Source organism: Drosophila virilis, chromosome 4, assembly GCF_030788295.1.
Source record: "Drosophila virilis strain 15010-1051.87 chromosome 4, Dvir_AGI_RSII-ME, whole genome shotgun sequence".
Lineage (NCBI taxonomy): Eukaryota > Metazoa > Arthropoda > Insecta > Diptera > Drosophilidae > Drosophila > Drosophila virilis.
Window position 1 is genome coordinate 16,479,501 of NC_091546.1, and position 26,493 is coordinate 16,505,993.

Below are 26,493 nucleotides of genomic sequence, written 5' to 3' on the forward strand. Positions count from 1 at the left end.
TCAATTTATTAAATGCGTAGTGCAACTTTTGTTGCAAATTAATTTGGCACGAACTTGACTATGGAAAATATGGCAGAGGCTGACGCAGTGGCAGCGACTGTGGCAGTGGCAGTGCCAGCAGTCAGCAGTCAGCAGTCGACAGTCAGCTCTGTTGCCAGAGATGCAACAAGCCGCAGTCGCTGTCGCAGTCGCCGTTCCATACGCACGTGTTAAACTCTCGTACCTCTGTCGTAATAACCGCAACTTAGTTAACTAAACAAGCTGACAGGCATGCAGGCGGGGGGCGTGGCCGAAGGCATGGTTGGATGGGGGCGTACAATTGTTGTTGCTACAGTTGCAACCAGCCCACCCCCCTGCCCCTGCCCCTCCCCCTCCCCCTCTGCCTCCTTACACTTTTGGCAAATGTGCACTGAAGGAAATTGCAAACAAAATTGCAACTTCCTGTCAGCGACAAAAACTTTTGCTGTGGCGCCAATGTTGCCACTTCCGTTTAGAGCACACACACACTCACACAAACACAGAGAAATGAATGTGCATATGTTTGTGGGTGTGTGTGTGCTAAGTGCTGTCGGTTATTCATATGCAAACGCTATGGCAGCAGCCACAGCCAGGCAGCCAGCGCCATGTTTGGCAATCAAAATATTTCACTAAATTGCTGAGCCAAAGTGAACAAAAGCCAAGCAGCAGCAGCAGCAACAATTTGACTGCAACGGCCGCACCACAGGAAGAATAAAATATTAAATAAATTTTTGCAAAATTTTACAAACGTGACCAGAGAGAAATACCCGAGAGACATAAACAGAGAGAGAGAGAGTGGGTGCGGAAGAGTATCTCCTACAAATCCAAGCTATAGTCTCTACAGTCCCGCAGCATATGTTAAGCGTTTATCGTGGCTGCATAGGCCCCAGGGTCGGTTCGGGTCGGGTCGGCAGCTGCAACCAGGTAGGAGATGGGGGCGTTGCGTGCTTCACAAGAGAAACTATAAAATAAAATAAGAAATAGTAGCAAACCGACCGCAGGCCAAGCTTCTGGCACTCATATTTCCATCTCTTAATGCGTAACCCTGGCAGCTTAGAGGGTGTTATAATTTTGTTATAAAACGTGTAATGCTTGGAAGAAGACAATTGCTAAGTTTTGAAGTGTATATCTTCTTGATCAGCATGAACATCCGAGTCGACATGACCATGTCCATCTGTTCGTTTATCTATGCAAGCTTGTCTCTTAGCTTAAAGCTAACCTAAGGAATGTTTGCTTAGCTCCGTATTTTGATGCAGGCGGTGCAAATGTCGGCATCAGCTCGGATCGGACCACTAAATCATATAATAACAATTCTTCGAAATTATGTTCTTATAAAAATAGCTGACCAAACGTACTTTTTAACAAGCCTACTATATTATATGGCTTCGATAGGAACAATCGTTTCAACACAAAACTTTTGTATATAAAAGCATTTTTGAGCCACATCTAAAGTATTTTGTCTTCGGCTCTTGTTTCCTCTTGTTTTTTTTTTCGGTTTATTTGCACTACGTAAGTCGTTTAGTGTGGGGGACGCCTCGAAGTATGTCATGCAGCAGCACTTTTGACTCGCATTTGGCCGATTGAGCAGCAGATAAGACAAGGGCAAACATTGGGCTTGGGCCTGGGCAAGAGCAGACGGACAAGGGACATGGCTGGCGGCTGAGCTGCCACTTCAAAGTTGGCCCGAAATTAAAAATAATTACATAAAAAATAGAACAGTAACTGCTACAGTTACAGTTACAGTTACAGCTACAGTAAAGACTTTTGTGTTTGCCATTTGCTGTCGCAGTATTTGCTCTTCGTGTTGTTCTTTTCCAGCTGCTTACAGTGGAGTCAAATAATGAAATATATAAAGCGTAATTTGTTTTCAACATTTTTGTATTTATTTTTTTTTTTTTTGTTCTATTTTTTTTTTGTATTTTCTTTATTCATTTTTCATTTTTGTTTTGGAAGTTGCCTCTTAATAAGCATTTAATACTGTGAGTCGGCAAACACAAAGACAGAGCCCATAAAAATGTCCCTCTGTGCATACATATTCATAAAAGACAGTCGAGAAAAAATAAACTTTTTCAATATCAAATCATGTTTAATTACCTCAGAAGTCTAGGGCTCTGTTATGATTCTCACAGTTGACTTTAGAATAACTCTGAAACTAATTAATTAAATGCTTAAAAATATTTTTGTTCAAGAATAAATATATGTCAAAAGTACGCATTTTAAAGCCTTATTAAATTAACGTTGAAGTTGATAAAAGTGTAATTTTCATCGTGCCCAAATGGCGTACATAATATCCGAGAATGTTGACCGCCCGAAAATATGCAACAATTTTAAATTTTATTGCTGAATTAAAATTGAATAAAATAATAATTTGTGGTTGGTTGGTTACTATGTATATATACAAATTTGAACTAATATAAATATTAAGTATAGAAATATTAAATATTAATACAAGATTTTTACATTAAAAATGAAATTATTAAATTATCAGAAATCATGCTCAAAAGTCCGTGCAGTTGGCCATTATATATATTATTATTTAAAACTAGAAGTAACTCATTGATGGAATATGTGTAAAACATGAAAACATACACAATCGATCAGTTATCATTCAAAATCTCACACGTGCGTGCTACAAATAAAAGAATATCCGAATCATGCGATTATAAAAACATACAAATTTCAAAGTCAAGGCACAGCCATCAGATTCAGGTTGATTTGGAAAACCACGCATTAAATTTGTGATTAAATATTTAACAATGCGTGCAAAGGAAAACACCTTAAAAATGTAATGTTGATGCCCGTCAAGGATGTTGAGCACACACCAAGCTGGGGACTAAGCCAGCCAAAGGCTTCACAGCCCCACTGTATCTGTGTGTGCGCGTGAGTGTGTACGCGCGCGTGTGTGTGTGTGTGTGTATGAGTATTAACGGCCAAATTATGATGAAGCGCACTTGACAGACGCCATCGTCTGTGGCTGTTTAATGGTAAATACCGTAAACACCCTGTGATTGAGCCAGTCGTCGTTTCAATTCGTTTCGTTTCTGTGTATACTGTTTGCTGCTGAGAGAGAGCGAGCGCAGAAGCAAATTGTGTTGCTCACGCGCTGAATAAACGTGTTCGCTCGCAGCGCATGTTGCAACAGTGAAACGGTTATCAACATGTTGCATGTTGCGACCATCGCTGGCAGCACAAATGAACGGATAAATAAATAAATCTGTTGCCAGCAGCTCCTTTGGGGACATTGGGCCTAAAATTCATTTTGTGCGCTGCTAGCTTCATTATTTAGCGCTGAAAAACAAATCCTTGATTAATTGTGCATCAGCTGACATGACAAACCATTTACAATAGCCACGTGCTCTTTAAATATTTATAGACATATATATATATATATATATATACATATATATGCGTACGCTTAGAGTAAACGGGGCATAAATCATTTGCCAAACTGACGAAGAATTACAACGGCAACAACAGCAATAACAACAACAATAAATCGCAAGCTACTTTATTACCATTGACAAGGCGTATTTGTTGCCGCTTCTGTCCGCGCGATGGCGCCACTTTTGTTTCCTAGCTAGTGCACCTCCTTTTTGGCTGGCTCCTGTCCATAATGTGGCATGGCAACACACACATTAAATTTGATTTGGTCACGTTTCCAAGCTTTGTTCCACTTATGGCTCATTTTGATGTGGCCGTCCGTCGTTGTTGCCCGAAACAATAAAGCGGCCAAAGGGCCAAGTGGACCAGGACACAAAACAGCTGCGAGATCCATATCCGAGGCACAATGCAATCACAGCAGCAGCAGCTCCCTAGATACTGGAATTCGGCCACAGCTCCTAATAGACGCATTGCTGTCATAAAATAATCGACGCGCAGGATGTGAATTTGTCTCCTCGCTCCGCGTTCTCCGCTGCTGGGCAGGTAATGCGGCCATAAAAGCCCGCAAGGATAACAATTGCCGAGTAGCATCATGAGTGCTACATTTTGTGGCAAGCAGCATGAAATGCTGTTGCTGTTGCAATTGCAGTTGCAGTCATCAGGCAGCTGTGCCTGCTGCTGCTGCAGGAGAAAAATACCAGTTAAGGGACCAACTGCTCATCGCATTCCTGCATCCGTAATGCTGACAGCATCGATCCACAGATCTCTGCCTTCCGCTCTCCCAAGATTTGCCACAAAAGATGCCGCTGCCCCCAAATGACAGCTGCCGCAGACAAAAGAATTTATAAGCAGTTCCAGTTTATCGCCAGATTGAGACAATGTTTTAACCAGCTGCCGCCTGTGCCAACAGTTGACTTAATGGCAGCCTAAACTTTGACAATTTCTCGGTCTTAAATCAGGAACGGGCCCTTGATGTCAGCGGCCTTTGATGTGTCTTTAATGATGCTCCTTTCTCTCTTCTGGCAGTCAAAGGCCCTGTCACAGGGCCACCGAAAGGATGTGGGCTTTGTTAAAGCCTTGCACAGCAAACTGCTTTGATGATTCTTCTCGAGCATGCAAACATTTTTAAGCAAGTTAACGCGAAGTTTCTGCGGCTGTAAAGTATAAAAACATCTTGAATTCATTTTTTTTAATTTTTTGCCTTTTAAATTAAAAATTTTTCGGTTTATATAGGCTTATAGTGGTACACTATCTCATTCTATCTCATTCTCCAGACAATCAAATTTCTAAAACTACAAATTAATTTAAGGTAACAGAACCTGAAGACAGTTGCCAAAGCTCACTTTTTATTAAATTAAAAAAATAAATATTTAAAAATGGAGAAGTCGCTTAAACTAGCATTAAGTAACAAAAAAATACTTATTTTAGAGATCATCTTCTCATGAAAATTCTCTATAAGAATAATTCAAAATTTCCGCCATTTAAAATTATCTCGTAGTCTGAAGCTTCTTTTCTAACGTCTACTATACTTATATAAGTATTCTCAAAAAAAAAAAAACAGAACAATTTACTCTTCAAAATTTAATTTCTCTAACTATTATTTCTATTTAATATGAGAATCCACAATATATAGTAGTTCGATATAAATAAGAACTGCCTTTTAATAGGAAGCAACGCGTAAATGTCGAGTCTTGCCAAGACACTATTTATTAATTAATTAATTAATTAATTATAATTTATCAATTATCATAAACCGATCAATCTAGTGTCAAGTATAATAAGGCAAAAGGTTCTGATCCCTATGACTCATACTTATTTATTAAATATAAATATTTTTTTTATTCATTTATTTATTCATTGTTATTGTTGGCTTTAAGTCGAACCGATGTACTCGTTTTCTCGCCAAGCAGAGCATTTCATTAGGGAAATTGAATCAGAGAGTTGCATCAATTTGGTTTGCAACCTCAGCTCTCTATATTTAAACTTTATTTAGTGCTTTATCCCCCCCGCACCCTTGACTCTTGTATGTGTGTGGTTGGGCATAACTTTTGATATTGATATGAATAGATAGAAATGCAATATGAATGAACTAAACTGGGCTATTGAAGAGCTTGGCAAACGTCAATATCAATTATAAAACGCTTCGGCATCGATTCTTCCAACGAAAATGGCAATATGAATTATGGATAGTTTTTCAAATGTGGATTTGAGCTATGTGAAAAGTGCGCATTCAGTTTGGGCAGCCGCTGACAACTGGCAGCCGGGCAGCCAGCAGCTGGCAACGGTTTGGGGCAGCCACCAAAATCCGGCACTTCATTTGTTTAAACAGCAGCTTGATCCTTTTTCCCGTCACTCGACACTTTTCACACTTTCCCTAGCACTTTTTACCGTTTTTCCTGCTCTCGCGCGTGTGTCTGTGTGTGTGTGTGTGTGTAAATAAATAAAAATTTCAAATTCAAATTTTCGCAGATTGGCAGAGTCCCCAGGCGGATGTCCTGGACGAGGAACAGTAGCAGCAGGCGCAGCTATTCCACTAGTTAGTCGCTCGTCAAACATGAACATGGACATGGTCGGGACGGCACACACGCACACACACATACACGCAAACACACACACACATTTTATATAAAACCGGACAGAGCCAGGCTCAACTAGCAACTGGGCAACACTTTGCCCGGCAGCTGGTTGCCGCTCTGCAGTGCTCCTGGGGCTGTTTCTGTTTGATTTCATTTCATCATTTGACGTCTGACAATTTGCCGGCCGGTTGGATTGGGCTAGACGCCAACGGGGCGTGGCATTAGCTGGGAGCCCAGTCTAACTCCCAATTGCATAGCCCGTGTGAAAATCCAGCGCTATGATTTTTGTAATTTGATTTGCAGATTTTGCCAGGCGGGCGGGCAGCAGCAGCAGCAGTAGCAGCAGCAGCTGCGACAGGCGGCAGCGGGACGCAGAATATGGCGACACGTATCGACACATCAAATAAATTGCTCGCCCGGCTCTATTCGAATTCCCAATGATGAGCTCACAATTCGGATTCTGGCAGCCGGCAGCCCTGCACCGCAGCGTGGCTGACAGTCGCCTGGTCTAGCCCGGTCGAGGGCCTGGGACTTGGTTGCGTTAGTTGAGCGCTTTTGGGCTTTGCCCGCCAGTTCCCCTTGCCAGTTTGCCTTCAGTTTTATGATGATGTTGCTGGTTTTTGTATTTGATCAATTTGTATTCTTCAGTTACATAGTTTATTTTGCTTTCATGCATTTCAATTTGCAGTCAGGATTCGACACCCAACCCACGCTCGACACCCCCAACTCCCCTTGAAGGCTCGTCATGTGTGTTGGTTGCCTTGTCATCTGTCAATTGCAATGTTGCTTATGTGCTCAAGAATTAAAATTCAATTCTGTTTCCATATGCACAAAACGGAAATTGCAAAGAACATGGAAAGCAAAAGGAAAAGTCATCGTTTAAGGCATAACCGATAAATTTCATAACGAAATTCGATCCATGATCCTTTGCCAATTTTCATAATGTGTTTCTGATAAAAAATCAAATTTCAAATTCAATTTTCGGGTTCCAAAATTGACACCTAAATAATCTATTTGTTACGGAGTAAATGCATAAAACTCACTTATTTTAATTTTTGGTAAAATGTGGGCGGAGATATTCAAATGATTAAAATGTGAAAATGTGTATGCCAAATTTCGCATTTCTATCTTTTACTATCTCCGATTAAAATCGATTTTGTCAAAGAGCTACCCTTTCTCTTTAGCCATGCCAAATGAATACAGGGAGGGTATTATTACCCATTATTGTTCTGATAACATAGCACGCTCGAATAACTCGAAAGGAAACTTAACTTGAAGGTGCCTCAAACGTTGCCCCTACCCACGAAATCAAACGGAAGCTTTTCAGTTCTGCCTGCACCATCATTAAATTGGTTGGGTACAATTCCACTGCCCATTAACTCTTGGGGCCATCGATGACGTCGACATTTACCGATTGCTGTGACGTCATGCAGCGCAACTTACGCTAATTAAAATTCCCATTTAATTGGCATTGACTGTTGTTTGTCTTCGGTTCGATTGCAATGTCAGCCGTTTACATTTTTTATACCCTGTACCAGATAGGCTAAAAATCGGCTATTATGGCTGGATGCAGATGTATTAATAAAATATTCCTGGCCAGAATTAAAAGAGCAGGCGAGCTAGCCGTGTCTGTCTATTTGTCTGTCTATCAAAGAGTTTCAATCTTGAGATAATCCATCAGTTTTTCTCGAATTTAAATTATTCGGAGTTATAGCTTTGGTAGTTTTCCATAGCTGAGGGGAAAGGGAGCACAGATCTAAATCAACAAAGAAGTTCAAATATTTGTGATGGCAGCTCGCCAACGGGTGCTGGGTATCTTTTAGTCGGTCATTTTGTACCGAAGCATTGTTAATTGTAATTTTTCTTTTTTTGGTTTTTAATTTTTACGTGAAGCTTTCGATGAATGTTTATTCAATAAAAATACGCATGAGGCAATGGCTGGCTGACAGGACAGTTGGTCAGATGGAAAGTTGGGAGACAAATGGACAATTGACAGTGGCTCCAGTTGCAGTTGCCATAGAAAGAAATACGTCCCGAACTGTCATCGTGGCCATTGAATGAGTCTCCGAAATCAATTTAAATGGCATCATTCAACGACTTCAACCACAAGCTCGCCCACATACACACACATACACACGCACACTCACACGGACACACATGGACAGACAGGGACACGAACACATTGACAGTTTATTAACTGACCGACCGAGCAGGAATTATTCGTGACAGCCCACCCACGTTTCAGGCCTGAATATCGCCCATTACATCGGCACATTAATTAGTTGGCATTGAGTTGCAGTTGTCGAAGGCGCCCTATCAACGACAACAGAATATATTCCATTATTCCCCAAGGGGCCGTGCCGCGGGCAGCCGACGACAACTGCAATTCAAACTAAAAGACCACACAGTCCAATCCATGCAATAACAAGGAGCAGCATCTTGCTCAGCTGCAGCCCCGCTCCTAAGAAGCAAGTCATTTTAATGTACTTGTTTTTTCTTTGCATCGCATCGCATCGCAATTTCTGATAATCAAGTTAATTAACGTAAATACAAATTATACATAATGCCTGCCGTCGACATTCTGATTGTTTTTTATGAAATCACTTATTCAATTTGAATCACAGCAGATATACAGGGAACCGTTAAAGATACAACTATATAGTCTTGCTGGCTACCATATAGGAATATATATTAATATACCATTTTATACTCCAGACAGACAGGCAGAGGTTTTCTTAGCTGACGGCTAGCATATTATTACTATGGTATATAAAATAAATTATACTGAATTACTTTATACTTTACGAACTTCTTCTAAAGTATGATAATTCAATTAAACACTGAACAATATAGCTGGAAGGTGTTTTCTACAACTCAGCAGTAAAATTTAATATGAAAAAGTCTTTTAAATATTGTTAGCACTGACAACTAGAGAAGCTTTAATTTGAAAATTAACGTTTCCACTAAATTTCCTTTTTAAGTTTTTAAGGAACCATTTTGAATAGCCTTTCAAACAAAAGAACAAAATTTATTAGCTGTTTCATTATTACGTGTTTTATGTACACAAATGATTTATCGAAGTAATTGAATTATTGCGATAATCTAAATCGACTAATAAAGCGTAGGTGCTTTCTGAAATCATATGTAAATTTGTTTACTAAAGCTTGATAGCAGCCAGATTTATTATCTGAGTTCACAGCACACAACTCTATTAAAAGCTATTTATTATATAACATAAAAAATTACATAACTAAAATCAAATATATAAATAAACAAACAAATGCAAGACTTAAAACTCTTTATAAATCAAGATCTGCATAATTAAAATGCCCTTTTTTACGTCTATTTAGGTAAGTGGAATGGGATTAACCAAAGAGCCTTTTAGCCCCTTGGGAATTGCTGTGGTTGGGTTATATTTTCATAATTTAAGCACTCTATTTAAATTAATATCCAACATAACTTGATTGCTTGCCGCTTGAACTCCAAGCTGGTTGTGCCTGTTTCTCTGCTCGGCTGAACTTGGCCGTGTGTAAAACGCATCGCATTTAATTAAGTGTAAATCAAAACGTGTCTTTTGTTTATGTGCCGATGAAATTTCAACTCAAGCGCAGTGCAATAAAAAGTAACGACAATCAGAACGCTGGCAGCCAAGGGGCAGGAATCGCACCTGTTGTCTAGCAGGTGGCATCGTCAGCTGTGATCGACAGCCAAAGGACTTGGCTAAAAAGCCACAAACAATGCCAGAACAAGACGTAAACACCAGCCGACACACCCCTGCTCCCAAAAAGGGGCGAAGAGTTTGGGTGGCGACCGTGAAAAGTGAAATGGGAAATGGGCGACGAGGCACAAAAAACAAACAGGTGCTAATCGAAATATAATGTTTCAGCAGCGGTCGCACATAAAAAATGATACGCCAATAAAATTTAATAATTTAAAAATGAAACAACAACATCTACAACAACACAATGGCGTGTAAGAGGAAGAGCGCTGTGTAAAGCCGGAAAAACATAATAAAAAATTCATGAGCTTTACGAGAATCGCGAACGAGCAAGAAGAAGCTGAAACAAAAAAGTGCAAATAATGAATGACAAACGGTTGTCGAGCGGAGAAGAGGGGCGGCCGACGGCGACGACGACGACAGCAGAATGACATAAAAATGAATCGTTTTGCCTACTTAAAGGCGCATAAAAAGCAATTTCCGTCTTTAAAGCCATAAAGTATGCCTTGATATTGCCAAATGTAAAGGTAACCAAAGCCAGCCTATTGATTTGCTTGCCCAGCTGGCTACCTGGCCTGTCCGGGCCTGGCATACAAAGCACTTAAGCAAACAACAAATATTTAGTGTCGCAATGATAATTACAATGCCAACACTGAAGACTGGCCAGCAAGAGCGGGCGATTGTTAAAATAAGGAGGAAGGGGGAGTGTGGAACTGGTGACACCATATCACACACATATACATTCTTGATATATGCCTTTGTATTTACACATTTTGTGTTTACCTTTGCATGACCAGTCCGTCACTTTGACAATCATAATGAGGCAAGCAGCAGGTACCAGCAGCAACAATAACAACAACAGTAACACAACAGCAACATCTCGACACACACCACCAAAATGGCTGACAGCAGCAAACCTGACTGCAGAATGCCACAACAATCACACGAGCTAGAGATGGAAGCCTTTCATAGCTGCAACAACCAAATTAAAGACATTCGAACTCATACATTTTGAAATAATATAATTGCACAATAAATAATAACATTTTGAAAATAAAATACATATCTTAATATATCGTTGTGTAACTTTTTGAAACAATTTTGAATACAGACCCTATTATTTAACGTATTATTTTGAGCCAGAAACTCTTCTTTTGTATTTTACATGAATCAAACCCGAATGGATTATATGAACTAGTAACACCTTACCTTATATTACTCTAAACCGAACCATTATTTACACCCTAGCTTAAAATGTAAAATATTAGGGCGCATTATAAATTACTATTGTTCGTAAATGTTCAATATATTGAAAACAATGCAACAAAAAACAAACAAATGTCTCGCCTTAAGATTCGTTACGTGTTCCTTTTATTTGATATATAAAGAGCTACTTTAATTAACTAGCTTTAATTTTAAGTCTTTAATCTAAACAAATTAATAATTTTGCTGTCTGTTTATTTTTATATTTAGACACTGCCAGTCACAATCGATTGCTTCAAAAAACCAAAGAAATCTAATCTTAAATAGTATGGAAAAGGATCAAAATTATATTTTCGCATATCTTACAGCATATTCAAGTAAGTAATTTGTGTTGATCATAATAACTTAAACATATTCATAATTTTCATATATATGAATTACTTGAAAAAACTGATGCCTTCAAATTTTAAAAGAAATACTCTGCAGAGAAATCTAAATGATTTCTATATATTTGATTACAATACATATATTTAACTAGATAAACGGCTGAAATATGTTAACTTTTATATGATTAGTTGAAAAAACTCTTCGTCTCTCTTTACTTCTGTGTCCATCTCTCTCTCTTTCTATCTCTTATATATTTATATATATCGTTCTCCATATTTCTACCTCTGTCTCTCTGTCTCCAACTCCTCCTATTCCTATCTTGAGAGTTTTCAAGCCCATTTACCCATTTACCCAGTTTATTTGGAATCTAAAGGCAAAAGTACCCAGTAACCTCTATATTTTGGATGAGTTTGTAAATTGTATTATTAGAATATTGCTTTAGCTTCTTTTTCATAATAAAATGTACACAATGTGTATGCTGTGCTTAGATCTTATCTATATACTAGATCTTATCTATATACTAGATAATATAATTGCCACGAACTTCTGCTATGCTCTTAGAGAGTTTTATATTAGAAACTCTATTTGGCATTATATGATTTATGATATATTTTTATGCACATTTAATTTTTTTTTATGTATACCACACATGCTTGTATTTCTGCTGTACGACTAGATAGGAACTCACGCGTCCATCGCGAGCAGCTAAAGAGGTCGTCAGTCGAGGTCCAGTTGAGGCCGCCGGGTGTCTCTTTAGGTCTGTTGTCCGTTATAACGATGATGGCTTACATGTTGTTTCAAAGTGTTGCTGTTGTTGTTGTTATTGTTGCTGCTGTTGTATTGTTGTTTACCTTGCCAGAAAGCGCAGGCAGGCAAGCAAATCTATGTTCCTTGTTGACTTTTGCTTTTATTTAATTTTGTGGCAAGGCGGACCGGACCGACTATAAATACACAAATGCCATGTTTACGTCGTCCTGTCTGTCTGAATAAGTGCGTGTGTCCCTATGCTAGAATGTGTGTGCGTGTGTGCGTATGTGTGTGTGGGCGCAGCAAATAAACTTTAATTGTTGCAACCACAGCGTGTCCTAGCACACGTGTTCATGTCTCCGTGTGAGACTCTGTGAATTGTTGCCGTTGTTGTAATGCTTAACTTAATGCGCTGTTATCCTTTAACTGCCTGGGCGACCAGCATACGTACACATACACACACTCGGATAGCTGCAGTGCTGTCACACTAATACATATTCATGTTAATGTCAGCGCATAAATCTTGCAAAGTCTTCTAACACCTGTCAGCCATTTTACAAGGTGTTTCCACTTAATACATCGACGGAGATACACACATACACAAATACACATATGCATGGCTAGAAAGAGACAGGCAAACGACATTAGACAGAAAGAGAATATGTTGCTTTGTGTCTCTGTCCCTCAGTCTGTCTATGTGTGTGTGTCTTTGCCTTTGTACGCCATGTGTCAATGTGTCTGTCATGTGTCCAGCGCTGCGTGTGATATTGACAGTTGCGGAGGCACGAAGCTCCCGCCACAATCGAGGCCCGAACTAGCCTCCAATGTAGCTGTAATCGCTGAGTGAACGCCAATTGCTCAGCATTGTGCCAAATTTTTGCAGCGGGATGGCAAGCGGGTACATAAAGGAGAGAGGAACTAAGCCCAGCTAGAGCCGCATCCGAGGCATAGCCGCTGATGGAATAACTGCCGCCTAGCTGAAATCAAAATTATGGTAGGCAAATGTGAAGACGGTTGGCCAGCGTTCGCCATCAAAGCAATGGCAAAAACAACAACAGCGAGCAGCCAGCAACAGGATCAGGCGGCAGGATGACAACGACGTTGACATTGATTGAACGTTGTCCACAACAAACACCACACACAGGACACACAATGAGCGATGGCCAATGGCGAGAACAGCTTGTGTGTGTGTGCGGCTGTGTGTGTGCGGCTGTGTGTGTGTGTGTGTGGCATAGGGGAAGTGGCATACAGGTTGTTAGTCACACGGTGTTGATTGTTATACCCTGGCGATAAAGGGGTATAACGAATGCTTGACAATATCGATAATGGCTGCATTAATTAGCTCAACAAGAAGCTGTCCGGTGTTTGTTTGATTATGTACGTCATGTTATCGATTATTATGGCTATCGATATGCAAAACTTTGCCTTTGCGCTCTCAATCTATGTTTTATGCTTATTACTTTTTCTCCTTCGTTATATTATATGACACCTAAGATTAAAAGTCCTTTCTTCACATTTGTTTTTATATTAATTGACTCAATATGGCAATATGTTTATCTTGTATTTGCGCGTATCATCTTTATTAACTCTAAATATCCTGACAAGTATTTAACATTCCGCAGTATACTATTTATTGATGCACAAAACTAGTACACTGTATAATCCATGTTTTGTGTAGTATTACAGTGACAACCCTCCCATTTGACATTCTTATTGAGCGGACACGCTTTAGTCTAGAAAATCTTCGAAAAACTATTTAGTTTAACAACAAATGAATTTAATTTATCGTTTTTTTAAAGCGCATAAAATATAGTATTTATAATCTAAACATTTATCACACAATTAAGCACATATGTTTAGTTCTTTGTATTTTGATAACCTTGTTTTGGTTGATAGTGTAGCTGGACTTCGACTTTTTGAGGGTCTAACCGCAAAATCCATTTCCCGTTCCCTTTTGTTGTGTTTATAGTTTGAGTTGCGGTGGCGCTTTGGGTGTTTGGTTTATTTTAATTGCCTGGACTCTTTAATTGCTGAAATATTTAAATTAGTTTGCTGAGAGCTGTCGTCGACGATTTGAGTGAGCAGGTGATTCAGGCTCTATGTGTGGGTGCGTGTGCGTGTGTATGTGAGTGTGTGTTTGAGAGCTTAACTTTGCGACTTACTGTAAATGTATAATGCTTATATATGTTCGAGTGTGTGTGGGTGTCTGTGTGTTTGTGTGTGTGGCCTGACCGTTGCCAGCCATTAAATTACATTGAACCGCACCCGAAAACAGGATACTTTGTAGCATACAGTCAACAAAAACAACAACAATGAACAGAGTCAAAGGACGCCAAGCAAGCGAGCGAGCAGGCAAGCAGGTTTTTGTATTTAAGACGAAATAAATTGGATTAGAAACCGCAAAAATCCAATTGTCTATTGTGGTGCGGGCTGAAGATGCCGCACGTATCTCCTGCTCCTGTTTGCCCTCGCTAGCTTTAGTTGTTTTGTAACCTGGCCAAATCCGAATCCAAATCCGAATGTAGGTCTTAAAATATTTAGCAAGAAATGCTGCGACTTTCTGTCTGTCTGTTTGTCTGTCATCGTTGTCTCTGTCTCTCTCTCTCTCTCTCTCTCCCCGTCTCTCTTGCCCTGGCTGCTGTCTCTTTCCATCTTGTCTACTGTTGCTTTGTATGTTTGTATGCAAATCAAAGACTAATTGGATTTTTAAGCTCAAACTGTCAATGCCGCTACATGGTGCTCCGTACAACGTGCACCGTGCACCGTGCTGGGCGCTTTGGTCTGTAACTCAGATTCAAACTCACCTGGCCCATCGTCTGGCTGTGTGGCTGTCTGTTTGTCTGCCTGTTTGTGTTTGTGCACCTGACTAAATGGCAAAAACCGTTGACAAAGGCAAATGAAACGTCGACGACCGTCGTCCTCCACCTGTCTGTCCGTCTGTTTGTCCGCGTTGTTGTCTATATGTATTTGGATTTATGTTTTCGGTAAGCGATTTAAGCTGCACAGCAAACAATTCCTCATGCAGCACAGTGCACACACAGTGCGTAGTACATTGAACTGGCAGTGAACCCTACAACCTACACCCTACAACCTACACCGTAAAATTGGTGCTGGCAACCCAATCCCAAATGAGCGGGGCGCTGCTAGCCAGTAAATGCAAATGGCACACTAATTTGATTCTATTTAAATCTCGTTGCGGGCATCAGGCGACTTGGCTTAAACGCCCACTGATGGCTGTTTTGTTTGTATGGCCAACTGCTTGCTAGATGCTTTCAACCGTTTTCAGTTGTTGTGTAGCACGCTGTGTGGCAAGCTGTGCGGCACGCTGCGGTTGCTGTGGCTGCTCGGCCCGCATGACGCGTTCACTCATCACGTAACAGTTTCGTGTGTGTGCCTCGTCTCGTTCAAATGAGTGCCTTGAGTATCTTTTCTATTTGCGTGCACGCAGCTGCCAGCCAAACAGTCTGCAGCCTACAAACATGTCCTTGCCAGCCAACAACAACAGCAGCAGCTAACAGCAGCAAAAGCGACAGATAACAAACACTCGACTAGTGGGGCCCCAAAAACAGGCCCACACACATCCACTCTCTATGGCAGCATGTGTTTGACTAGTTGTTGTAGTATGCCCATAATCGGGAACGGGTATGATGCGTAAGCCACGAGAAAAGCGGCTGCGAACTATCTGTCATGTTAGCTGCCGGAAATGCGAAGTCGATAGAGCCAAATTCAGGCGATACTCTATAAATTGGAAATGCATTTGCATTGTTCGTAATTGTTCTATATTTATTAATAATATTATTATATATATAGCATGTGCCTATATACCATGTGCCTATTTTATATATTCAATAACTTTTTAAAAAAGACGCAAACATTTAGAATTAATCTGCAGATAGATTTGACAAGAACAGTAAGGGCATAAATAGTCCGGTGTAGGGTATACAAACCCTTTTATAGCTGAATGTTGCCATTCCAAAATCGTCGAGTGTGACAGTGACACACTTGTTGTGGAGTGGGGAGGGGGATGCAGGCACGGACGCCTTGCCTGGCTATTTTCGGCTGGGCCCGAGTCAAAGCCGCACAAGGACATGTGTCGCACTTGTGTGTGCGTTGCGGGGCGAGAGTCGCCTATTTTATGGTTAGTTCTCGGCACGGCATCGACTATTGGATGGTCGCACGGAACCCGTTAAATAATACAATAGACACCTTAGTTTCCAAGACTTTGCTGCTGCTGCTGCTGCTTTACGAGCTCGCATTCATCATACGCCGCGTGGCCAGGCTTAGGCACACTTGCTGTACAGATTTTGATTGTATATATTGTATGTGAAAGGGGTGGGTGGAATTTTGGGCATTGGGCATTGGGCCAACGCCTTAAGTCTATTAATTACATATGTTGCGTCAATGTGAAAACGTTTTCCATTTATTTTTATGCGTTTTGCTGTACAGTTTGTCAAAGCGCTATAAGTGTAAGAAAATATCCCTCACATTTGTTAGCCTTCGGCATTTTTTTACAACGATTTTTCAAGTAAGTTATGGCCATGGCTGCGACTATAAAAATGGCCAGTCAAAGGATTTGGACATGCTCTCGCTGCGAGCCATGTCGATGCCTTTAAAATAGAATGCAAAAAAAAAAAGAAAAGAATAAAAATAAATAAAAATGAAAAATATGAGCATATGAGTCAACAGCCAGCTTAATAAGGTCGTTGTGCGTCAGTTGGCCTCAAATGTATATATAGATATACTTTTGTATATATATAAGAGCGCCATATGTCCTGGTTAACGGACTCGCCGACTGGCAGGCCGAGCAGTTCATCGCATTAGGCCCCGACTTGAACTTGAACCGAGGAACAAGTTCCACAACTGCCGTCAAAAGTCACATAATCGCCGATACGAGTATTTTTTTGTTCTTGTTTTTATTTTTTTGTTTTTGCCAGACTTTTGATCACGTGCCATGCGCGCCAGTTGTTGCCAATGGCAGATGCATTAGCACAGAACTGGGCTGCGGAATAGGACCTTTAAGTTTAGCCAGCACAGGCTGGGCCGTTAATTGCGAGTAAATTTCATTCATAATTTTGCCTCGTCTCAAATTGAAATTCCATGAAATGGACTCGACGACATGAAGCACTAACCGAGCTCTGGCTTAAAGCCACAAAATTAACTTGGGGCAACGCAACCAGGCAGATTCTTAACGCTTGAATGCCCCACACCACAGCAACAGCAGCAACGGCAACAGCAACAACAACAACAACAACAACTGGGATACACCGTCTTCGATTTTGACAGGAAATTAAATTCGATGTATCGCTCCGGACAGCTCGTTCGAGTCACTTTGGCTTCGCTTTTGTTTTATGTATTGTACCTTGGCTCAATTCTCTGTGCCACTCTGGGCCCAGGCAGGCTTACAATTGGAAATTCATGCGGCTTCAATTTTTTTTTTGTTTTTGTGTTTTTGGTTTTTTTTTTTTTTATATCTACACGCCGAGTCTCATCTTCGCTTCAGCTTTTGCCTTTTATTTTTGCTAGCCAGTAAATAAACCGGAGATGACTTTGCGGTTTTCATTGAGCGCTCTGCGAAATAGAAGCTACTGAGACGGAGACTGAGACTCAGACTGAGAAAGAGACTGCGCCTGACACTGAGAATGAGACTGAAAAGTGAGTTTGGTATTGAGTTTAGGTTTGGGCCGGGGTTCGAGTTTGGGTTTGGCTTTCTGTGCTGGCAGGCTGGCTGGTTGGTTAGTTATTATAATTACCGCTCCCTGGAATACACTTAAATGCTTGCAGCGTTATGAACACCAGACAGGATGTGCATTGGCATTGCCCACAGGAAGCTGAGGCTGAGGCTGAGTGACCTTCGCTTGACTTTCGGCAAACAGAAACAACAGCAGCATTAGCTGCTGCAACAACAAGTTCAAATTCAGTTTTAACTTCAACTTGGACGAAATAAATTGATTTAAATCCGAAGAGGGCCCACATGAGCGCAACACAAGCAACAGCAAAATCAGCCCACGTTGCCTGGACCAACAAGAAAGGCCACTTTGCAAAAGAATTGCCAATGAACTAAGATGAGCTGACGCTGACTTGTTTGGCCTGGCCTGTCCTGTCCTGGCCTGTCGTGGCCTGTACTCTTCTGTCCCAGCCAGTGCTGTCCAGGCTTGGCTCTGTCTCTGTTACTGTCTCTCGCCCTGGTTGCGTCCCTCAACCAAGTTGCGACAATAAGTCATTGTCAAGGTGCTGAAACGACGACGACTGCGACAGGCAACAACCGGCAGAGCTTGCATGTAGCTTGGCAAGAGCTTTGCATGTGGGCAGAGAGGCAGGGAGGCAGCCCAGGCCCAGGCCAAAGAGTGACAAACCGGGACGTACCAAAGATTCAAGCAGGTTGCCTGCCAGCCTGCCTGCCTGCCAAGGCATTGCAATGAAGTTAATTAAATAAAAATAAAGCGACAGCAAACTGAATTGCCAGGGCACACGGCGACTGTGAATGCAATTGGAACAAGAGGTGCGCCCAGAGTGGAGCAAGAAATTCCAGAGAACGCCCACCTCAGATAGGCAGCTAGCTAAGTTGGAGTTGATGCGGCTATAGTAGATGCATCTCTTGCCATTGCCAAGTAGATCACACAGTCGCAGCAGCATGAAAAAGTGCCACTCCTGCAGACGCCCACAGTATCTGGGCTTGAAGTCAAGATGAAGACGACAACGATGATAATGCTGCTGCTGCTGCCGATGATGATGATGATGATGATGATGATGCTGATGCTGCTGGAATGTACACGGAGCGTAGCTGGCAACATTAGCAAAAGACAAGCTACGCCCACTGATGCAACAGACAAGAAAAGCTCATGAGAACATGAGTTCTAAGAAGGTAAAAGCCAAAATAAATCTCTAATAACTGAAAGAATGCCACCAGAGATATTCATGAAGCAAATCATTCATGTAATTGCTTATGCGCATATTTAGTGCAGTTTAATATGATTGCTAGCTGAGATATGCCAAATATATTACACTCGATACCCTTAAAAAACAAGCGAATAGAAAGCAGTCCTAATATAAATTTATGTTAACCGTACTACGGGGAAAGTTCGGGTATGCCCGCTATTATCCTAAAGAGACATCGATCAAAATTTGCCACTCCTATAAATCTGTCAAATCTCGCCCGATTTGTCTATTTGTTCGTGGTTTGGCCTCTTGATCAATTTGGCATATAATTATTCAACATTATATATATATATGTTATATAGGACTTAATGACAATAGAAAGAGAGAGAGAGAGAGACGCTCTCATTATATATGTTTCTATTTAATAACAAATAAAATTAATATTAATCTTGACATTCGCATAAAATAAAATAGCTCATATATGGACTTATAGAACACAATATTATTGCCATAAACCTATTCATGAAATACTGTGCAGAGAATTTGTCATTATTAGTGTATCTGTAAATAGCATTTAAAACAAATGAAAGTTTATTGCATCCCTGCATCCAATTAATATTTTATATTATAACTTGATTTGTTGCACACATTTCTGATAAATTAAATTATATTAAGCGATAATTATCGATAGCCGATTTAAACGGGCATTCCGTCTCTCCCCCTCTCTTGCTATTGCTCTATATTTGACTCAATGTTTGCATATTTAACGGCTTGCCTAACAACAGGTTGAATCTCTCTCCGTTGCTCTGTTTCTAATTCTCTCTGTCTGTCTCTTTCTCTGCATATTTATCTCGCTTACCAGTGCAACCGCAAGCAACATCTGCAGCACACCTGGACTTTTGACACCACAGCCCTCGCTCCGGGGCTTATCAAGTATGCGATAACACTAACACATTAAGTTCGCAACTGGAAATCCAATAAACTGTACATGCAATGCTGGAGTGTGACCGAAACAGGATAAAGGCATTTGCTTGCGTGTAGCATTCGTGTATTTTATTCTAATTTCCACTCAAGTTAGAATTGTTTCAACAGACTTGTTCTTATGCCCCGTAAACATGAATTGGCTGAAATGTTCGATTGAATGAATGCAGAAGATGTCTCCTCTTGAGAACATACTTTACCTACAATTTACATGAAACTAATTAAAAATCAAACATTCATAGCGAGGGGAGTAAGTGAAAGTATGTAATGAAGTGGAATAGTGTTAGATAATGGATGTAGGATATCTAACAGTCGAACAACCTTGAACCTTTTACATGTTTTCTTTCATTCTTATCCATTCTGCTTTGTAAAAGCGGCGCGTCTCGCTGTATGCTAATGATGATGTTGCATGATTAGGGCGATAAAAATTAGGAGTTTAATTGGGCTCCTTAAATTTTACATTGCTTGGTAATTATACAGTTGTTAAGTTTTTTTCGCTTGTTGATCAGTTTACTCTCAGTTTTTGGAGAACTGAGAGAAGCGATTGATTGGTTATCGTTATCGTTGGAATTGTTTGGCATTTGCTGCCAACGCTGATACTTTCAAGTAGCTATTAATGTCAACTCAATTGTGTGTCCAATCAAAAAAAAAATCCGCTTAAAAAGATGACAACATATTGCTCAATGCCACAAAATATGCTTCAAATAACAGCGACAGCCATTGAAAAAGGTTGCGCAGGCAAACTTTTGACGGCGATAACAATGACAGGGACCCCACCTCCGCCAAGGACCCAGCGTCATACGGCAATAAGCCAATGGCAATGGCAATGGCAACCCTAATCAGCGCTACGGCGCACTTGTGTTCGACATAGACGTCAATTAAGTGCTGTTGTACCCCTTGAAATCCACCAAAATTACCAACAAAGAACCCGAGAGAGAAAAAAACAACAACAGCATCAGCCAGAAAAAAGCCAAAAGGCGTGACGAAAATTTGCATCAATAAATGACAAAACCATACGCAGATGCCAATGTAATAAGTGCCAAGCGAGTATGCTTCATCAAACCGGGCCGATGTCGGTACTCGAGAACCTTTTGCATTTGCATGTCAGCCACAGATGTTGACAATTAAAGCTGCCAATGGGTTTTGACTAGGGGCTTGCGTTTCGAGTTCAGGATATCCGATATCGCAGTGGGGCACAATGACGTTTTATTGAAACAACATTTTGATAAAGTGGCTGCTTAATTTTGAATTGCGCCAACCACGTTGTTTTTTCTTTTAGTAGCTCTCAGCCAAATTCTGGTAGAGGACTCCGTTTTTCGGCGCCATATGTGAGTGTCTGGTTGTGGATGAAGATGTGGCAAGGTGCAGGGCGCGTCAAGTGGCAACTGCTACCGCAAAACGCTGTCAAATTGTCTGTGAGTGTGCTTCTCTTTGTGTGTGTGCGGGGCGAGCTAAAGTGCCCACTTGACTTTCACACACTCTCCAAAAACTGCACACTCGATCTGTTGTCACAAACAGCAGCTACAGAAAACTGAACTCATATATATATATATATATATATCTGTATTGAAAATATATCAAGCTAATTCGACTATAAAATACTCTATAAAATAATAAAAACATTACATTACGCCTGGATCTTGGACTGGAAATCAGACAAATAGATTGACTTAATGACAGACAGGCAGAGATGCAGATAGACATGTAGACAGAAATGCGGACAAACTATAAAAATGACTTTAAAATGCCGCTGGATACCTTGTCCTTCAGCCCTTCAACTCCATGATCTTAAGGTTGCTTAAGTAACTTTGGTTATTCGAACAACTCGGCCATCGAGGATGGCAAAACAAGCTTCTATAATATGTAACTTCAGTTAAAAGAAATATTTGGACTTAATTATAAGTTAATTATATCCAAAAGTACAGTGATTTACGCAAAGTAGTAAAGTTTTCGGCGGGCACATTAAATTCCCAGATCTGTTCTATTAATTTACTTTGGCAACCCGAAGCTATACACCTTTTGCGTATCTCTCCATCTGCTATCTGGCGGTCATAATCATTTTTTGAGGGTATCCATATAACCATTTCAAGAGCATTTTGGAGAATAAACAGAAAAACCAATTGTAGTCAATGGCAGTAACAACTTTATAACTGGGTCTGGGCTGGGTCTTGGTCTGGGTGCCAGGTCCTTATCCCATGTCCGACTGTGCCGTGCCCATCTCGAACTTAATTATGTTAATCTGTCTAGAGTGCGCTCGAGTCCTGAGTTCTGAGTTCGACAATCGCCGCACGCTGATCAAATTAAGCGCATTTTAAAGTGACTTGTATATGGGCAAAAGTTTTTCGATTAGAGTTTAAGTGTCCATTTCGTTCACGAGGTGCCGACGAGTTGCCAGCTTCGACGCGACGGTCTAAAAGAAAAAACTTGTAAAAAAGTTGATTTTTGCATTTGGCCGCACAATTAACTTGAACGACGGACGGTAACCGCCCAAACCGAACCCGAACCGAACCGAACAGCTGTCCGCTTTCCCAAAAAACAGTTGCTGCTAACTGCCAACTGCTGACTGCGAGCTGCTAACTGCTAACTGCTAACTGGGAACTGGTAACCCAGAGCAAAGTCCTCCGACCGTCAGCGCTTGTCTTTTGGTCATGATGTGAAATACTTTATGCAGCCAGGATATGGGACAGGGTTTCATACTATTTTTGGAAGCAAGCTGCTGTCGTTGCTCATAGTTTTGCTTATCTTTGCATAACTTTTGCATAATAAACCAGCCAGGAACGGCCACCACTACGGGAACAACCAAGGGCACAGAAATGCCGAATGGAGTATAGTCGTGGAGAGGAGAGGAGAGGTTGAGGACGAGCGCGGCAACGGCTCCACAAAATGCGTTCTTTGTCATTGTTATGTGTGCGTTTGTGGGTTGGGATGCTTTGGTCCTCTTGTTGTTGCCATTGTTTATGTATGCGCCAACACATATGCACACTCATTCCATGCCATGCCATACCAGAACTGGAGGAGCACTCCATGAGAGACCGGGATACATTCATATGCGTCGCCGAGTCAACAACACAAAAATTCCGCAAGTGAATGCACGAAAATCCAAACAAAACAAGCCAAACCACCAACGAAAAATATGAACAAAAAAAAACTTTTAAAACCTTAGAGTCGCAGAAGAACAAACCTATAGATTTTGAGTACCCTGTATGCCAGACATTGCCGGAAAAGGTGTGCTATTCATTTATAGTTGTTATGAGTCAGAAGCAGTAAACTTACCAAATATATATCCAGCTTCTGTTACTTTTCACTACGCCAAAAAAATAAAATAAACAAATCTGATAGTGTGTTTCACCCATCTTCCACGTTTGTGTGGGAAGTTTATTTAAACTATCTCTTAAAAACAAAATACTCGACAATATTTTTTAAAATGCTTGATGATCGGACTGATCAGTCAGCCACCGAAAATAGTTTTTATTTTAAATACAAAATGATTGGTGAACATATTTATACACAATTACAGGGCATCGGTCAGTCGAAAGGCTATTAGTTGCCTTCCGACATGTTTTCGGTTTTTTGTTTAGCTGTGTTGTTAGCCCGGTCGAGGGATTTGCCTGCATGGGTTTTTCGGGTTTGGGGCTTGGCTTTAATTTGGCATCCCCGGGCGCCTGTGTCGCGCTCACCATCCCACCTCAACGCCCCATCCATCTCGTTCAACTCGGGGAGCTGCAGTTTGCGGTCGCTGCTTATGTAAATTATTTTGCATGGCGCTGATGGAGCACTGCAGCAGCGCCAAGGAGATGAGGTTGACACCACAGCCGAGTGGCAATGGTTGTAGTTAACAGCAGACTGATGATTTAATGCGCACCGCAGACTTTTGCCGAGTTAAGCATTTAATTGTTTCGAAGCGCACAATTAGAAGCCAGCTTAACGCCAGACAAAGAGGTTCGAAGGCATTCGGGAGGTTCGTTCACAGAACTTGGCATATATAGCTTCAAACGCCAAAGTCAATTCGGTATTTTCAATACGGTAGAAAATGTTAGCATCAATTTTAAATAAATACTTCAAAACTAAACAAATGTTTATGTTGCGATAAATAGAAGATCTGCAACAGGAACTAAGTCACATTTCCGAATATTTCGAATACTTTATGCAATCCCTTCTTAATGAATCCTTTCTTATCAACACTATCTTGTGTTGATAGCTAAAGATGTTTCACAGCCTCTTGATCAAGAATATTGATATTTTATTAAACTGTAATTTTTGTATGTTGCATTGAAATTAAAATTTGTAATGAATTCTAGACTAGAATGTGAGGTCTCAAATTGCGCCTGCTATTATCGAAATATAAAATATTCAATTAAAATAAATCAAATCTTATTAGACAATAAAATTCCCAAGTGGTTAAATATCCGAACTGAGGACAATGCCGTGCAAATCAAGAGTCGATAAGAAAGTCTGCAGGTGATAATACCTTGGTGTTTATACCTTTTTATTCTTCAAGCTACGAGCTTAAAATTGAGGTAAGGCAGCTGAAGGATATAAGGATATAATAAGTTTATTTACTCACACGTTCCATTATATTCATAATATCCTTATGCTCTGATCTTAAATTTTTGCACTGATTATCGTTTAAATGCGCTAATGTGTTCATTCAGGTTGCCGACTAGCCTTTACACACACACACACTCAGACACACACCCAGAGTTATTTTTGCTGATCGCAAGGAGGGTCAAAGTAACATCAAACAAACTATTCATCATCAGTTTTGACGCGCGAAGCTTACGGCAAACATCGCACACACACACACACACACACGCACACTTACACATTGTGTGTGTTTCTGATGAGTGTGTGTGTGTGTGTGTGTGTTTTAGTTGATGTGCTTTTAAGTGGGTGTGAGTTTTTGGGCTGCATCCTGGCAAGGGCAGACGAACAGGAGCTGCCTGAGCAGAGGCAACACTAATGGAAAATTGGCATGAAAGACGAGCTGCTATGGAAATTTAATCACATTCACATCTCACACAATACATCATCATCATTGTGTCTATGTGTACATTTGTATTTGTGCATATGTGTATGTGAGCAGCACTTAAGACTCCTTCACGCATATTTCTATATGTGCACGTTTTGGATGTGTGTGCCTTGTATTTCCGCAAGTTTGTTAACTGCATTAGTGTGCGCTGCTGTGTTTGATTATGCCTTCAGGGTGCTCCACACCCACTCCACTCCACAGACGCAAACACACATACACACACATGTGTGTGTGTGTATATACAACTATGTTGCATATGTCTGGGATTCTATGACGTTTACTGTTTGGTCTCACACGTAAATAAATGAGGATAAAGTTTTTAGATTTTGATTGCTTGATTGTGTGTGTCAACATAGCGTGTATGCTCCCAACACCCACCCACTCATACATATGCATGCATATATATGTGAACAGATTTATGTACAAAGATTTGGGTTACATAAGCATAGATTTTAAAGTTTGCTCTGTCATTGTCGGCAATTTGAGTGACTTTTCGGGTCCAGTTTTGAATGGCCATTGGCAGAACCTTTGCCTATAATTTATCCCCAGCCACTAAAACCCTGGCCCGTATCTTAATATTTGTTTGCTTTGACACACACTGCGCCACATAGCTACACTGTGCGCCTTTGTTTGGATCCACACATCGCTCATTTGTGTTTTGGAGGGGACTCGACTCATAATTATGTTGTATCATTTACGGCAATCAGAGCGGCTTTTATGTAAGCCAAACTCGTAACTCAAAGGCAAAATTTTGCAGCGACGGAGCGAAACAGAGCGCAAACTGAATAATAGAAGAAGAAAGCATCGACTTTGGCTGCGACATCGTCATCGGCATCGGAATAGCAATAGCTATCGGAATAGGGGAATTATAGTAGGTGTAATCACTGTCATTGACGGCGTCCCGCTTCCATGCTCTGCTACAAAAATTTTACGCTAAATTTGCCATGCATCGCAAGAGTCGCGACGAGACGAGACGGCACGAGATGAGACGCCCCAGTTGGAGTAGCTGGGACCAGGAGCATGACAATTTATCAACGGTACGGAGAGATCTCGTTATGGTTGACCTGTGGGCTCCGGCTGAGCGGCGCTTTAATTCCAGCAGACGCGCCTTGAATTAAACATGTTAGATAACAACAACGGCAAAGCCCGTAAAAAGAAATGCAGCAAGCGAAGCTACAGCCAAAGCTGAATTAAAAACGCCGTTGGCCTTCAAAAAGTACGGCCACAAGAACTGCGGCAAGAGCGTCTGCAACTTTTGCCCGGGCTAAACGACTATGTAAAGCGGCAACAACAACGACAAGAACAAAAACAACGACAGCAACAAAAACAACAAGGACAACAAGCTGCCACAAGAGCAATCACAAGAACAACAAGCGGCAAGCGTAAAAACGTTGCCTTTATTCTAATGCCAGCTCATGCTCCGGCTCAGCCGGAAAAAAAAAGAGAAGAAAAAACAACAAAAACTATCTTCTGCTGAGCAATGCTTCAATTTCCAAATTGTTGTTACTCTACACAGTTGCGAGTTCCTCTTCGAGTTCCTCTTAAATGTAAACAGAAATAAAAACAAAAATGATGAA

At 40.8% G+C, this 26,493-nt stretch overlaps 1 long non-coding RNA gene across 3 annotated transcripts in view; it reads left to right on the forward strand.

Moving 5' to 3' along the window:
* LOC26531910 (uncharacterized) overlaps window positions 1–26,493 on the forward strand; it is a 166,564-nt gene that overhangs the window by 116,238 nt on the left and 23,833 nt on the right. For all 3 annotated transcript variants that reach the window (XR_011416555.1, XR_011416556.1, XR_001450149.3), the window contains exon 5: window positions 11,167–11,273. This is a non-coding gene — a long non-coding RNA (uncharacterized lncRNA). The remainder of the gene's footprint in view (window positions 1–11,166; window positions 11,274–26,493) is intronic.